The following is a 14,070-nucleotide window of genomic DNA, read 5'->3' as shown; positions in this document are numbered from 1 at the left end:
GTACCGCGGGGTCCATCCCTCGGGAGCAAACTGCTCCAACCTGGGTCCCCCACAGGCAGCAGATCCTGCTAGGTCCCCTGCTCCTGCGTGGTCTCCTCTCCACGGGCTACAAGTCCAGCCCAGAATCTGCTCCGGCAGGGGTCTTCCACAGGCTGCAGCCTTCATTGGTGCAGGTTCACCTGCTCCACCGTGGTTTCCTCCACGGGCTGCAGCATGGAACCCTGCTCCACTGTGGTACCCCATGGGCTGCAGGGGGACATCCTGCTTCACCATGGGCCTCACCACAGGCCGCAGGACTCTTGTGCCTGGAGCACCTCTCCCCCTCCTTCTTCACTGACCTTGGCGCCTGCAAGGCTGTTCCTCACTCCTCTCACTCTCCCAGATGCTGTGTGGCAAAGCATTTTTTTTTTTTTTTTCCTTGTCTTAAATATGCACTCACAGAGGCACAAAACCACATCACTTATTGGCTCAGCTCTGGTCAGCAGTGGAGCCCTTACCAAACATGGGGTAGCTTCTAGATCCTTCTCAGAGAAGCCACCCCTATGGCCCCCTGCTACCGAAACCTTGCCATGTAAACCCACTACAATACATTTGAATAATTTTGAAGTATTTGTCTTAATATGGCTAGTTAATTAATTCAAAAATGGATGTCAATGGAATTTTTTTTATAAAATTAGAAAAGGAAATGTTGAAACATCAATTACCAGAAGAGTGTTGTTCATATAAGGGTATAAATGTATAAAATATTTTAAGGATCATATTACAGGAAATTAGCCAATTAATTAAAAATCACCATTACTAGAAACAGATGAAAAAAAAATGAATTTATGACATTAAACATACATATATATAATGTGGAGAAATTAAAAAAAAAAAAAGAGAGGAAAATAAAATGGAGAAAAATGAATTAAAAATAAAAGATAGTACTGTAGAGTGGAGAAATAATTTCTGTGAGACTCTGAATGCAAAGTTCCTCCAGCGATATAAGTTTCAGTAGTATCAGTTTCAGATCCCATTAGGGCCTGTGGACTTATGAATGTTCAGTTTTCTTAAGTATTCCCTGATCTGATCCTCTTACACTAAGGGTACGTCTTTCTTGCTCTAACTTTTCAGCCCTGTCTCTTGGACCTGGGATTCCTGAAGTTTGGTTTTGCTAGTAAAGGCTGAGGCGAAGAATGCATTTAGTACCTTGGCCTTTTAATTGTCCAGGCTAAGTAGGTTTTGTGTTTCATTCAGAGGAGGGCCTACATTTTCCCCAGTCTTCCATTTGTCACTGACCTACTTGTAGAAACCTTTTAGGTTGCCATTAATGACCTTGGCCAGATTCAATTGAATCTGGGCTTTAGCTTGCTTAACTTGATCCCTGGCAGCTCAGACAATATCCTTGTATTCATTGAAGGTCACCTGTCAATGCTTCCACCATCTGTATATTTCCTTTCTGTTTGAGATTGCCTAGAAGCTCCTTGATTATCTGTGCAGGCATCCTCACATTTTTTCCCAACTTTCTCTTTGTTGAGGTGACACAAGTCCACGTCTATTGTTTTGCACACTTTGTGTGCCTTTGTTTCCTTTTATGCAATCTCCTTAGCTTTAGCAGCAGAAATGTATAGGAGGTGGAAAGGACATTCCAGAGGCAGACAAATGTCGTATATAAATATTTGTGAGTGTTTAAATTTCTGCAGCTGAACTTTTAAAGAAAATTTGACTTATTTTAAAATCCTTAAGTTATTTGAAATCTATGTATTTGCAACTCTTTGTCTCTGGAATTGCATTATGCTAAACTGCAGTCTCAGGCATTATATCAACTAGAGCAAAATATGACTTCACTTTTTCTTGAGTGCCTCTTATGAAGTAGCTGTTATCCAAAGGATAAGTGCATTGTTGCTCTACAGACTCAAAACCAAAAATGAATCTGATTTTTTTAAGTGCTACCTATTTTTCTTAGCCAATTGCCATCATCTTTTATAGAGGATTTTTTCACAGTGCATTTGGTGGATATTTATAATCACTGACCCCATCGTTCTCCCTTTCAGTGACTTATCCTCCGTCATTCTTACCAAAATAAAATAAAATAAAATAATTAAATGTGCATTAGGCATACTACTTTCTTATGTCAAAAAAATAAAATTGTTTTAAAACATTTCTAAGACTGAGAAGGGTAAATGTGAGAGCAGATACCTGAAGAAAAAAACATGAAGGTATTGAGACCTGCACATAGGACTTCTGCTTTTACTTTACCTATAATCTTCCTTACTCTGAAGAGAGTCACATCTCTAAAGCATCTTTGCATTGTAATAGTACAGGGCATATCAGATTTCTGCTGCTAGAGAGTGATATCCAAAGATATAAAGTAATACCATAGCTGTAATGAAAAAGCCACTACCAAGGTTGACAAGCTAACCATCGATGGAATTGGTGTGATCCAGTGTAGGTACCCTGAATGGCTAAGGGACAGATCAGAAATACTGTGCCTCTCAGCTTAGAATGAGACAATAATATGCTGATAGGATCTAAACTTAACCTTTCATTTCATTCAGCCCTTCTACCTTCTAAGAGAACTACAAGACATATATTATGTGACAGCAAAGAAGCTCATAGGATCTTTGTACACCATTAGTTAATAGATCATTTAACCAAAATAAGATTTTGACTACTGTGTAAGTTAATTAAAGACTTTAGATTTCCTGGCTAAACTGATACGTATTTCAAATGTATTTGTGAGTTGATCCTTTTCTGATTTTAAGTATTTTTGTCTTTATAACTACAGCCATTATCCAAACTATAAATAATCAAAAAGTTTTGAAAATCTTTTCTGTTAATCTTTTGTTCAGAAAAGACACAGCTGTTTTGTGTATGTGTGTGTGTGTGTTTGGGTTTGCAACTCTGAGAAATACTTCTTATGCCTTCCACACTGGTCCAGCTTTCGGAAGGTCGATAAAAATAGTGTATGCAAAAGCGGAAGTTGACTCATGGTATTTGTCTCAGAAAGCCTTATCCATCTTTTTATTTATTTATTTATTTATTTATTTATTTATTTATTTATTTATTGCGGCAAATATGTTGAATATTTACCCTTTTTGGTCTTTTGTTTGTGGAAATATTGTTCCAGAGTAGTATGACACATTTTTGATATTCTCATATTCTTCTGCTTATTACTCACAGAGTCAATAATAATCGACATTAAATCATCTGTTCCCAGCTCCCTGTGCACATCCTGTCTTAGTTATACCATTTCCTGCTTCCATACTGGTAAGCACAAGAGGCATACATAGCAAATGCACAGGTTTTGTTTTCATGTTTTTTATTCAAAGTCATGTCGAACCAACTGAAGTTCCTTTCATTCTATGAAGATTCAAAAGACAATAAACTGCTAAATTCCATGTGTGTTTCTGTAAACCTACCTGGAACTAGAAAAGTCAGTTTACATCTTGAACAAGGAAATAATTTCATTTAGTTATTTATTTATTAATGGAGTCTGAGGAAATCTGCCAAAGTGAATCTAGAAAAGTAAGTGTGTGATTGCTTCTCATTTTAACAAGTAGTTACCACAAAAGTAGGTAACAAGTAGGTACCACAAAATCTACATGAAGCAAGCTATTAAACAAATATTCAAGCAGATTAAATTGCTTATGACTTTCCATTTCAGCTGTGACCAAAAGGCAGAACTCTTTCTGTTAGTAAAAGGCATTGCAGAAAATGACTGTCAGAAAGATGCTTAGTTCTGATTTCTAGTAAAACACTGTATACATCCGTCATTACCCTGGAGTCAATGGCTTTACTGCTTAGTTGCAAAATACCAATTAGATTAATTTCTAGACAGTTGATGTCAGAGTCTTTCTGAATGACTTTGTCACTGCATTTGCAGAAATGTACCAAGATTGATTCTTTTCTTACATAACTATTGTGATTCAGGGCATGTCTTAAAGAAAATATTAATTGGACTTGGAAGGATAATTTTAATAGGAAAATCTAAGGAATATGCAGCTGTACATCCTATGTTTCTCAGATTCTAATAGTGGTGACAGAATGTCATGCAAAGACTTTTTTATTTCATTTTGAAATCATCTCAGAGATGTTTCTAATGTTATAAATATAGGAAATACATATGTAAAGAAAACAAACAAACACACACACACACACACAAAGATGGAAAAGCTCCAAGCTATCAAATGATAATACAATAAGTACTGGTATGAGATCTTTAGTTGTCACTGAAGTGTAAAATTAAAGTTAGTCTAATTTTTAACAATTGCTCTTGGGAATTTTCAAACTACTTTTGAATGGAAGATTTAAAATTATTGTGGATGCACTTCTTTTTTTCATTTCACATACATCAGTGTTTGGCAATTCAACCTCATTGTCGTCCCAGGTAGATATTAGACAACTCATATGCCTACATTCTAAAAAAAAATTCTTACATTTTGCAGCCAATTTTATTATATATTTACCTGTTTCCTCCACAGGATGGCTAAGGTTAGAAGGGACATCTGGAGATTGTACTCTGACACCACTGCCACCTTCCATACAATCATATTGAATCAGGTTTTGAATATCTATAGAAACAGACTACACAGCCGCTCTGGGCAATGACCTGTCATCCTCACGATAAAGAATGGTGACATAATGAAAGTTCCTGTGTTACAGGACTTAATATTTTCACTTCTTGTGATCAAATATTGCCACTTTCTGTAATCCAGGATCTAATATTTTACAACAGTGGCTGTAGCAAAAGCTCACCAGACATTCAAATACTATTTCAAGAATAAATTGTTGTGACCATATTTTAATCAAAAATAAGTAATTGTTTTATGAACTAGATTAAATATTTCTGTTTGATTGCTTGCACGTCAAAAGATTAGATGCACTAAATAAAGTTATGCTTTATAGAAGTTTTCCTAAAGAGTATTTGACTTTTAAAACAAAGAGACTTCTCAAACAAGCGAAAAGCATTTTTAAATGAAACTTGTGGATAGTGTAATTTTTAAAAATAATTATTATTTCTTACGTCAGGATGTCTGCCTTTAACTTTCTTTCTTTCTCTTTCTTTTTCCTTCCTTCCTTCCTTCCTTCCTTCCTTCCTTCCTTCCTTCCTTCCTTCCTTCCTTCATTCCTTCCTTTTCTTTGTTTTTGTTTATTTTCCTGTGCCAGAAGAAGAGTAAAATAAAGTAATCAGGGAAGGGTAAGCCTAGGAAAGGTTTGCACATGACAAAAACTGTCAGAGTTGTATGAAAATTAAAGAATATATTTATATTTACTTTCATCACCTAAGGCATATATGTATCATTGTGTTGTTGTTATATATAAATTTTTATTATATATATATATATATATTGTTTTCCTTTCCAGTTTTGGTATTTAAGGAGTGATTCTGATCTTAACCTAAAGTTCTATTATTATTGTTGTTGTTGTTGTTATTGTTATTGTTGTTATTATTATTAATTTATTTGTTTTCTATGAAAATGCATTAAAATGCAGTAGCACCTTCCAAAACAACAAATAAACTGGGAGCTGGTAAGGGAGAAATACTCCTTTAAGACTGAGAATGAAGAAGGAATATGAGATCTACTTAAAAATAACCAAAACAACTATTAATCTGTTCCCCAAAACATTAAGTACTGAAACCTAAAAACTAATTCTATTTAACAGATTTTTTTTTTTTTTTAATTTTTTTCAGTTCTTTCAATGAGATCTAGATATCTTAGCAGGCTCTGTTCTTCTGATAATCAGGCATGTTTTTGCACTTTTGGTTCCTTAAACATATTTAAATATTTGGTTCAAGGGGATCAGAAACAAATTCAGTCCATTAATCTCAGTTAATACATCCTTTACTTAGCAAAGTTATTCTTATCAAAATCAAATCAAGCTGACATTATTTTCTCATTCTCTTTCTCTCTCTCTCTTTTCATTTTATTTATTTATTTTTGTCCTTTATGGTTTAATGGCTAATTTAATTCAATATAAATACGTAACATCTTCTATTGTAAGTATAATTTTGTGAAATTGTAAAATTAAATTTCTTTCCCACTATTAATATTGATGTTAAAAGTAAGTAATAAATAATTGTCTTGTAAAGAATTAATTCTTTTCTACCTGCACAAAATTAAGTAAATTTTTAAAAACCAGCAACTTGCATATTAAGCCAAGAAACTGCCACCAATAAACTTGCATAGATGTGGGATTAAGTGAAGAAAAGAACTGAAATATAAACCTTATGGTCAGATATTCAGAGAGGTTAGGAAAAAAAAAAAAAAAAAAAAAAAAAAAAAGAATCCTCTCAAACTTTCAGCAATGAAACCTTTTCACAGGAAGTCTTTGTTTAACAAAGTTAACCAATAGAATTAATAAATAAATTATTTTGGTTTGGCCAGTGATGTCTTCACATGAATTGTTTTGGGAGTCAGTTTAGTTTAATTTAATTTAATTTTACTATTTTGCTTAGTTTTGCTTTATTACATGTAAAATATTCAGTTGCTTTACATTAGACGGAAAAATAGCTGAAGACACGTCAAAAAATACCTCTGATATAGCTGTAGCTTGCTACATAGAATCATAAAATCATTAAGGTTGGAAAAGTCCTCCAAGATTATCTGGTCCAACCATAGCCCTGCACCAGTATTACCTACTAAACCATGTCCACCAATTACAGCTTTTTTTTTTTTTTTTTCCATTAACTAATTGATATCATAACTGTCTCACAATCAAACATATCAAAATTCTAACTGCTGCACAGAAATAATTGGTGGCCTGTGTGTACATCATGTATGTAATTCATATTTAGTATTTGCAAATATTTATTTTTTTTCTTTTTCGTCTGTCTGTGGTGGGGTGGCACTGGTCCAGTTCTGTCTGATGCTTGGAATGATGTTCAATTGGGCTGCATCCTGGTGAACAGTGTGTTCCTCACTAAACAATCACAATTACCCTTTTCTTTACCACCCACATAAGCTGGTTTTCTCTTGAGTATCATTGCCATAATGCATATAAATTTTAGTGAAATCTACATCCTGGTTTCTCTTCTTTTGCATTTCATTCCAGTGGTTGATTATGGAAGAAAAGTGGACTAACAGCTCAATTAAAACATTTAAATTAATACATTAATGGCACTTGTGACCAGACATTGTGTTCCAACCATTATACATTTAAAATACACTTATCAAATGGTTTGTATAAAAGCACTGTGTTAGCTTCAACTGAAGAGAGCTTTCTTTTGGGATAGATATTTCTTATCTGGAAAAGGTAAATAATGAACAGACACGAAGTTAAAAATAATAGTAATAATAAAGGTTTTGGACCTAACTTTCTGAACACCAGGGCTGTGCTGGAATAAGACTTGTTTTAAATTTAGTGTATAGACTGTATCATTAGGGACTTGACTCAGTTGACTAGTGTAAACAAACCACTCATAACTACATGTACCTATGCTTGGCAGCTGAACAAAACTCTTAGAGTACACGTTTGGTATCTAAATTTGAGAGTGTTTTTTATTCCAGGAATTTCGTATTATCTATTCAGCAACCATTTTCTGAAGACAACTATTTGTTGTCTTCAACAGCAATAAAAAATTTCTTCATTTGTCCTGTAATTGATTAGAACTGTGTTTCGCAGTTCATATTTTCATTTTTTTTTTCATTACTATGATTTCAATTTCAAGTTTTATTAAAAATAAAAAAGGAGGATGAAGAACTGAAATACTTACTTTTGTAAAAGAAATAGTATTTTAAAACAACTGCTGAATAATATTTTGAGCTGGGACAGAGAAGTTAATTTTGGATCCTGGTCTTGCCTGAAAACTTCCATATTTTCAGAAACAAACAAACAAACAAACAACAACAACAACATTTTTTTTTTTTTTTTTTCACAAGCTTTGATTCTGAAATTCCTGGTCCATCTCCTTAGATAAAACCTAAAATTAATGGAAACACTATCTCGAACACTGCAAAGGAAAAGGATTTCTTTTTGTTCAAATCTCAAGGGTAAGGAGACTTTCCTATGAATGATTTAACAAATATGTTTTCCATTCTGTGTTTGATAGTTTTCAATTTTCCATGAAAGCTTTGGCATTTCACTCACATATGTTGATTATTGTGATACTCGACATTTCTTAGAACAATTTTCACCTTTTTAATAAAATTGGTACAACTTTTGTGTTTTTAACTATCTTGATTCTTTGGAAAAATGCAAGGAAAGAGCTCTATAACAATGGAAGCCTGAAAAGGAAAGTTGTCATTATGCTCTTGTAAAATACCATCAAGTTATACAAGATGATAAAGAGAGAGGAAGAGAGAAGGCAATTGAAATTTCAATTGAAAATGGAAATATTTTTGGAACATTAGGTTGCATTATCTAATGCAGAACAACAAGAAAGATGCCACCATTTTCAGCTCTCACAACTCTTAGGAGGTCACATCAACTTTCAGTCTCCCACAGATACTGCTATTTTGAGCCAACAAATCTATTCAGAACTTCATCAGGTCAGAAGGTGTTCTTTGATTTAAAAGTATTAGAGTAGTGGGCACTTAAAAAAAAAAAAAAAATAGTATAAGTGAGATATTATTTATATTATTCATGAAAGTGGTTCCTAGAATCTGGAATGAAGAGCTCCCTAAGTGGAAGTAGGATAGAGCTGGTTTTGAACTACTTATTTAAAAACATGCCAGAAATGAAAATGGACCCCATAAAGGTAGCTTATTTCTGAACCATTATACTATGGAGGAGTTATTTCTTTACTAGAAAGAGTTGAGTACTTCCTGTTTTTATGGAGAGAAATTGTAAAATGTAGCTTAGAGTTGAGATAGAAATGGACTATAACATTGAGAAATACTTTACATAAGGAAAAGCGAGATTTTTGTTTCTTTGTTTGAAAGTGTACTGACTATAGTGAGAGGTAGCAAGCCATATTTGTGTAGTGGTGGGTCTTGTAGTTAAGGTGGTCTTTAAAAAAGCAAGAGAAATAAGGTTTTCAGGAAAAGTTGGTAACTTTCATTACGGCAACAATCCATACAGTTGCAGTCACCGTGAGCTTTATTTAAGGAAGTTAGTGATGATTATCTTGCTATAAGACAAGAGCTTTCTGTAGAGCATATATTTATACTATACCAGAACTTTTTATTGTCTTCATGCAGTTAGTTGACAGAAATGCATTTTTTCTTTCCTGCAGTATGTGTGCACCCCATCTACCAGATATTGTTAAATCTTAAATCATTACTCTTAAAGATTACATTTCTACAAGCTATAAACTCCCCACAATCAAAATTGCCTCAGAGTAAATTCACTCATGTTATGGAAGCCTGTTAATGTCCAACCTATAATGGAGAGAACAAGTATATGAAATCATATATAATATACACTTATATTTCTCTAGAGAAACTCTAGTGAGAAAAGTCTAGCACTCTGAGAACAATTCTGGTTAATCAGGATATTTGGAAGTAATAATTCAAATAATTAATGTAATGTAAAATGAACGTAGAAGTTATATATATATATGCATTATATATGTATATATATATTATGCTGTGTTGGAATTAGTTCTCTGGATTTTTGGTCTCTTGCAGACATCAATATTATGTAGCAGAGTGTTTGGTCAAGTAGTAATTATTGAAAAAAGTATAAGAAAAGAGTTGACCTGGAAGGTGTGTCTTACTATGTACTTGTGACACACTATTTCCTACTCTTGCAGGCCTAAAGTAAATGTTTGTCTTTATTTATTTATGGAGTGCCAACAACTTTTAAAGAGGCTCCAAGCCTAAGTGTACTCGGTCTGGCTGGGGTGGAGTTAACATTCCCTGGAGCAACCCATACAGCTCTGCACATGTAGCTAGAACAGCATTGATATCAAACAAGTGGTTTTTCTACTGCTGAGTGGTACTGGACTCACTCTGACCCTCCAAAGGAGCCAGCAGACTGGTGCTAGGCAAGAGGTGGGGAGGGGATTTCACCAGGGCAGCTGACATAAACCAATCAAAGCGATATTGCATACCATGTGGTGTCACATTCAGCAATAAAAGGTGGGAAAGGTAAAGGAGGCTCTCATTATAAAGACATCTGTCCTCCCAAACAATGGCTACATGTATTGAGGCCTTGTTTCAAGGACGTGGTCAAGAATCACTCATTGGTTGAAAGTGGAGAGTAATTTCCTTTCTCTTTCTCTGTACTTCCATACAGTCTATGCTTGTTTGTTAGTTTGTTTTCCCCTCTCCCCTCTTTCCCTTTTCCTTTTAGTTAAATTATTTAATTAACAATAATTTTCCTTAATAATTATGTTTCCTTTAATTAAATTATCCTTATCTCAACCCATGAGTTCTTTTTTTCCTTTTTTTCTTCCCCTCCTCTTCTGAGGAGGGGGTGGTGAGAGAGCAGTTGTGATGGAGTTCAGCTGCCTAGCAAGGCAAAAGCACCACAGTACTAAAAGAACTCTATTATGAAGTGGTTTAAAATACAATGTAAAATGCTAAAAGTCCATATACTGAAGGAAGCTTTTGTAAAGTATATCCACTGTTGTCACATAGAGAATGCTTTCAGTTTTTGACTTTATATTTCCTATAAATTTTGATTGGAATTTAGGAAAAAGAAATAAAATATCCTACAATTAATTTCAGGTTTTGCCCATACTGCAATGCGTAGATCATATTACAGTATATTTTTTTTTTGTTGTTGTTCTTTAATCAACTTTTGTTTGCAATTTTCTTATCTCTTTATGTAAAGTGCTCCTGATGCAACTATGATTACCAAAAAAGTCTCTGTCTAGCATGGGCTCTGTTCTGAGGAGATGCATATTAGCCAGTTATTGAGAAATCTTAATAAGAACTGAAGACAATACTATATAATAAACTTTTGCTTGTACTACTTATAGAATACAGCTTTGGGAATCAGCTCTTCTAGGAGACAGCTATAGAGGCAATATCTTTACCTGATGTAAGGTAAAGATTTTTTTATGTAAGCTATATTCTACATAATACCTAAGACTATATTTTCATTGACATTAGAAACAATTGAAGATAGTGTGACAGAATTAAAGAAAAGGTTGGTTCTCAAAATATGTTTCCCTCCTATGGACTCTGTTTTTGTGTTTCAGGTATGTATCTATACTTCCTATTTAGGAATTTCCTTGTTCTCTTTTTAAACTAGAAGTTCATTTTCCTATTTCCCAAATAAACAAAATAGGATCATTGAAGAAAGTCAGAACGTTTGTTACAGCTGTAGAATCCAAAGTTGGCATAACAGATGGCAAATGGCAGGAGGAAAAACAAACAAACAAACAAAAAACAAACAGAAAACCAACAACTCACCCTCAGTGTCCCCCCCAGCCCGGGCCGCCCCCGCCCCCCCAGACATGGGGAAAGACATGGGAAAGATCCGGAAGACTCCCAGACTGAATACTGTTTATGAATAAATTTGAGATATTGTCTCAAAGTGTTAGGAAAAGAGGTTTTAGAACAAATCAGAACCAGCAGGAGGAAACTGCCAGCTTGTGATATAACTCAACCAGGAGATTCAACAGAACTAAACTTGAAATTGCTGAAAATTTTCTGGATATTTGACTACTTAGATCCTTGGTCTTGACAAGGATGGCTTTTGATGTGTCTATCTATCTATCTATCTATCTAAAGAAAAGTCTTGGTTTAAACAAACTGCAAGTAAAATGAGAAGTCTAAGTGTCTCATGATTTCTTTCCCCTTTCTCTCCTGTCCCTTCCACTCCAGGATATCTTGTCTTCTCTTACCTTTAATTGAATATTTCACAGTTCCCTGTTGTGCCCTTTGGGGTGTTAACAATCCACTTAATCTTGCACTCTTCCATTGTGTCAGTGGAAGGTTGATTATTAGAGTAATCAAAACATAGACACAACTGTGTGACTGAAAAAAAAAAAAAAAAAGCTGTCTGCTGGTGTATGCTTTCACCTCAGCCCATGTACAAATTGTAAAACCATGCAATAACATGCTCTAAAAGATACAATATAGTCCATTGTGATTCACTGTTTTTATTGTATTAGTTACAGAGTTAACACAATGTTCTCACTGCATACTTACTTTTGAAAGGTAAAGACATAGAAAAGTCAGATACTTGGGACTTCCATGAAGGCCTTTCTGCTGGGATGGATGTCTACCATGGTGAGTGTTGCTAACTAGCCAGGCATCTCTCAGCAACGTCTTTAAAAACAAATATAATTTTCCTTTTGTGTACAGATTTGTTTTCTCCAAAATATCTGAAGCGAAGAGTACAACTTTTAATCCCTACCCAAGCCCTATCTCCATAGAATGGATCTACACTTTGGAGACACTTTTCTGTTCTTGTAGAAATGAATAATTTTAGACAGCAAAAGCTTAGTGAATCCCATTCACTTACTATTCCTGTTTGTCTCAAAGATCTAGACTCCTTTGTTCAGTCCCAGAGTCTTTGAGGTTACAATACTGTGTTGTTTTCTTGCTTTCTTGCTTTCTTGCTTTCTTGCTTTTTCCTTTTGCTTTTTTTCCCCATGTCTTTTGAATATTTCATAAAGTGAGTAAAATTTTCAAAACACTTAAACACCCACATAAATTTTCTCACAGTGAACCATAGGCTTGTAATTCTTCCAATTCATTTTCCACCCCAGAGATACTACAGAAAATGTTTCTATGCTTCAAGCTTTTTATTCAGTGTCCCTCTTTAAAATGAGAAACTTGCTCCACTCTTTGCATGTCTCTTACTGTTCCTTTGTTTTGTTGGCCACCTAAAAATATCAATGACAGAATTATTAATTGCAAAAATAAATATTTAACAGTTTCTGTTCATTACTTAGCAAGAAAAAAAATTAACATGATAGGCAAAACAATGATTTAAGGCAATCTTGGGTCTGCTCACTTTGAGATCCAACAACGGTAATATGATAAGGGCCATATTGCACTCTGTTTTTTGTTGCATTATTAAATCAATTTTGCTGCATCATCTTTGAGTCTCTTTCAGCAGGGAAAACTCAGTCCAAACAGTTACTGTCCATTTTACATTCATACAAATTCAGATGAGACTATTTCATTTGTAACATACTACTAAACAAGAAATCTGTGCCCCCCAAACCATTAGATGTATGAACATATTAATATATGTTTGGTTGTAACTCAGCTATCAAGATGTGTAAAGAGATTTGTATACAAATGGTAAAATGGATAATCAGATGTAAAAGTCTAACACGAATCCTTTCATACATAGGAAGGTGCAACTATATAATTGACTAGTTAACAGAGAATGTTATCATTTATGTAAACTTGCTTAAGAGTTGATATAATATATAATACAGATCTCTGTATATTATTTCTATTGAAATTTGCTTTTTGGAAAAATGTTGCATGTATTGAAATCACAGGATATACTCCAGAGCAAATCTCAAATCCCTTAACAGATAGGAAAAAGATATAGTTTTTAAATACATTCCAAAAGTCTTAATACCTGGTTTTAAACCATGTAATGTTATATAATGTAGTATATTACCTTGATTTCCATTTCCAACTTCTGCATGAGTTCCTCTTCATGGTGACCTGTCTCCTCACAACATATATTTTTATGATCTTCTGGGCAGTTCCAGTTATATATAATATAACACAGTTATATATAATATAACACAGTTATATAACACAGTTATATATAATAAATATATAACATAGTAAGTCTCTTAAATTAGAAATGGTCATTCTCTCAAAGAGAGGTTCATAGCCCTTCTTCTTTTCCTGCCTAAACCACCAAAAAATGTTGTCTGTTGAAGAATCATAGAAAAACCAAGCTAAATATTGGAAAAAAAAGACTTCTTAGAGGGCACAAAGTATTAAATTTATGCAATGGATATTTTGAAAGGTTCTGCAAAAAAGGAATACCATTCTCTGATTTCTGCATTTGATATTGCATTCATTGCAAAGCTGGGAGGATTCTGGGTGTGACTAACTTGAACATCCACTGAGATAAATAGACACATTCTGCACAATAATTCTGATTTTGAAATGGTAAAGATGCCAAAGAAAAGATGAACAGTAGGGTACAAATATGGAAACCATATCAAAGAACTGTAGAGGTTGGAAGGGACATCAAGAGATCATTGGGTCCAAA

At 34.0% G+C, this 14,070-nt stretch overlaps 1 long non-coding RNA gene across 1 annotated transcript; it reads right to left on the bottom strand.

The window, feature by feature from the left end:
• Nucleotides 1-12,452: 12,452 nt before the first annotated feature.
• On the bottom strand, nt 12,453-13,544 carry LOC118156298. Its single transcript, XR_004746219.1, has 2 exons — nt 13,462-13,544; nt 12,453-12,706 (listed from the first exon to the last, which is right to left on the bottom strand). It is a non-coding gene; the product is annotated as an uncharacterized LOC118156298 (long non-coding RNA).
• Between the last annotated feature and the right edge of the window lie 526 nt (nt 13,545-14,070).

This window comes from Oxyura jamaicensis, chromosome Z, assembly GCF_011077185.1.
Source record: "Oxyura jamaicensis isolate SHBP4307 breed ruddy duck chromosome Z, BPBGC_Ojam_1.0, whole genome shotgun sequence".
Lineage (NCBI taxonomy): Eukaryota > Metazoa > Chordata > Aves > Anseriformes > Anatidae > Oxyura > Oxyura jamaicensis.
Note: the sequence above shows the minus strand (reverse complement) of the source record. Positions and strands in the feature narration are given on the sequence as shown.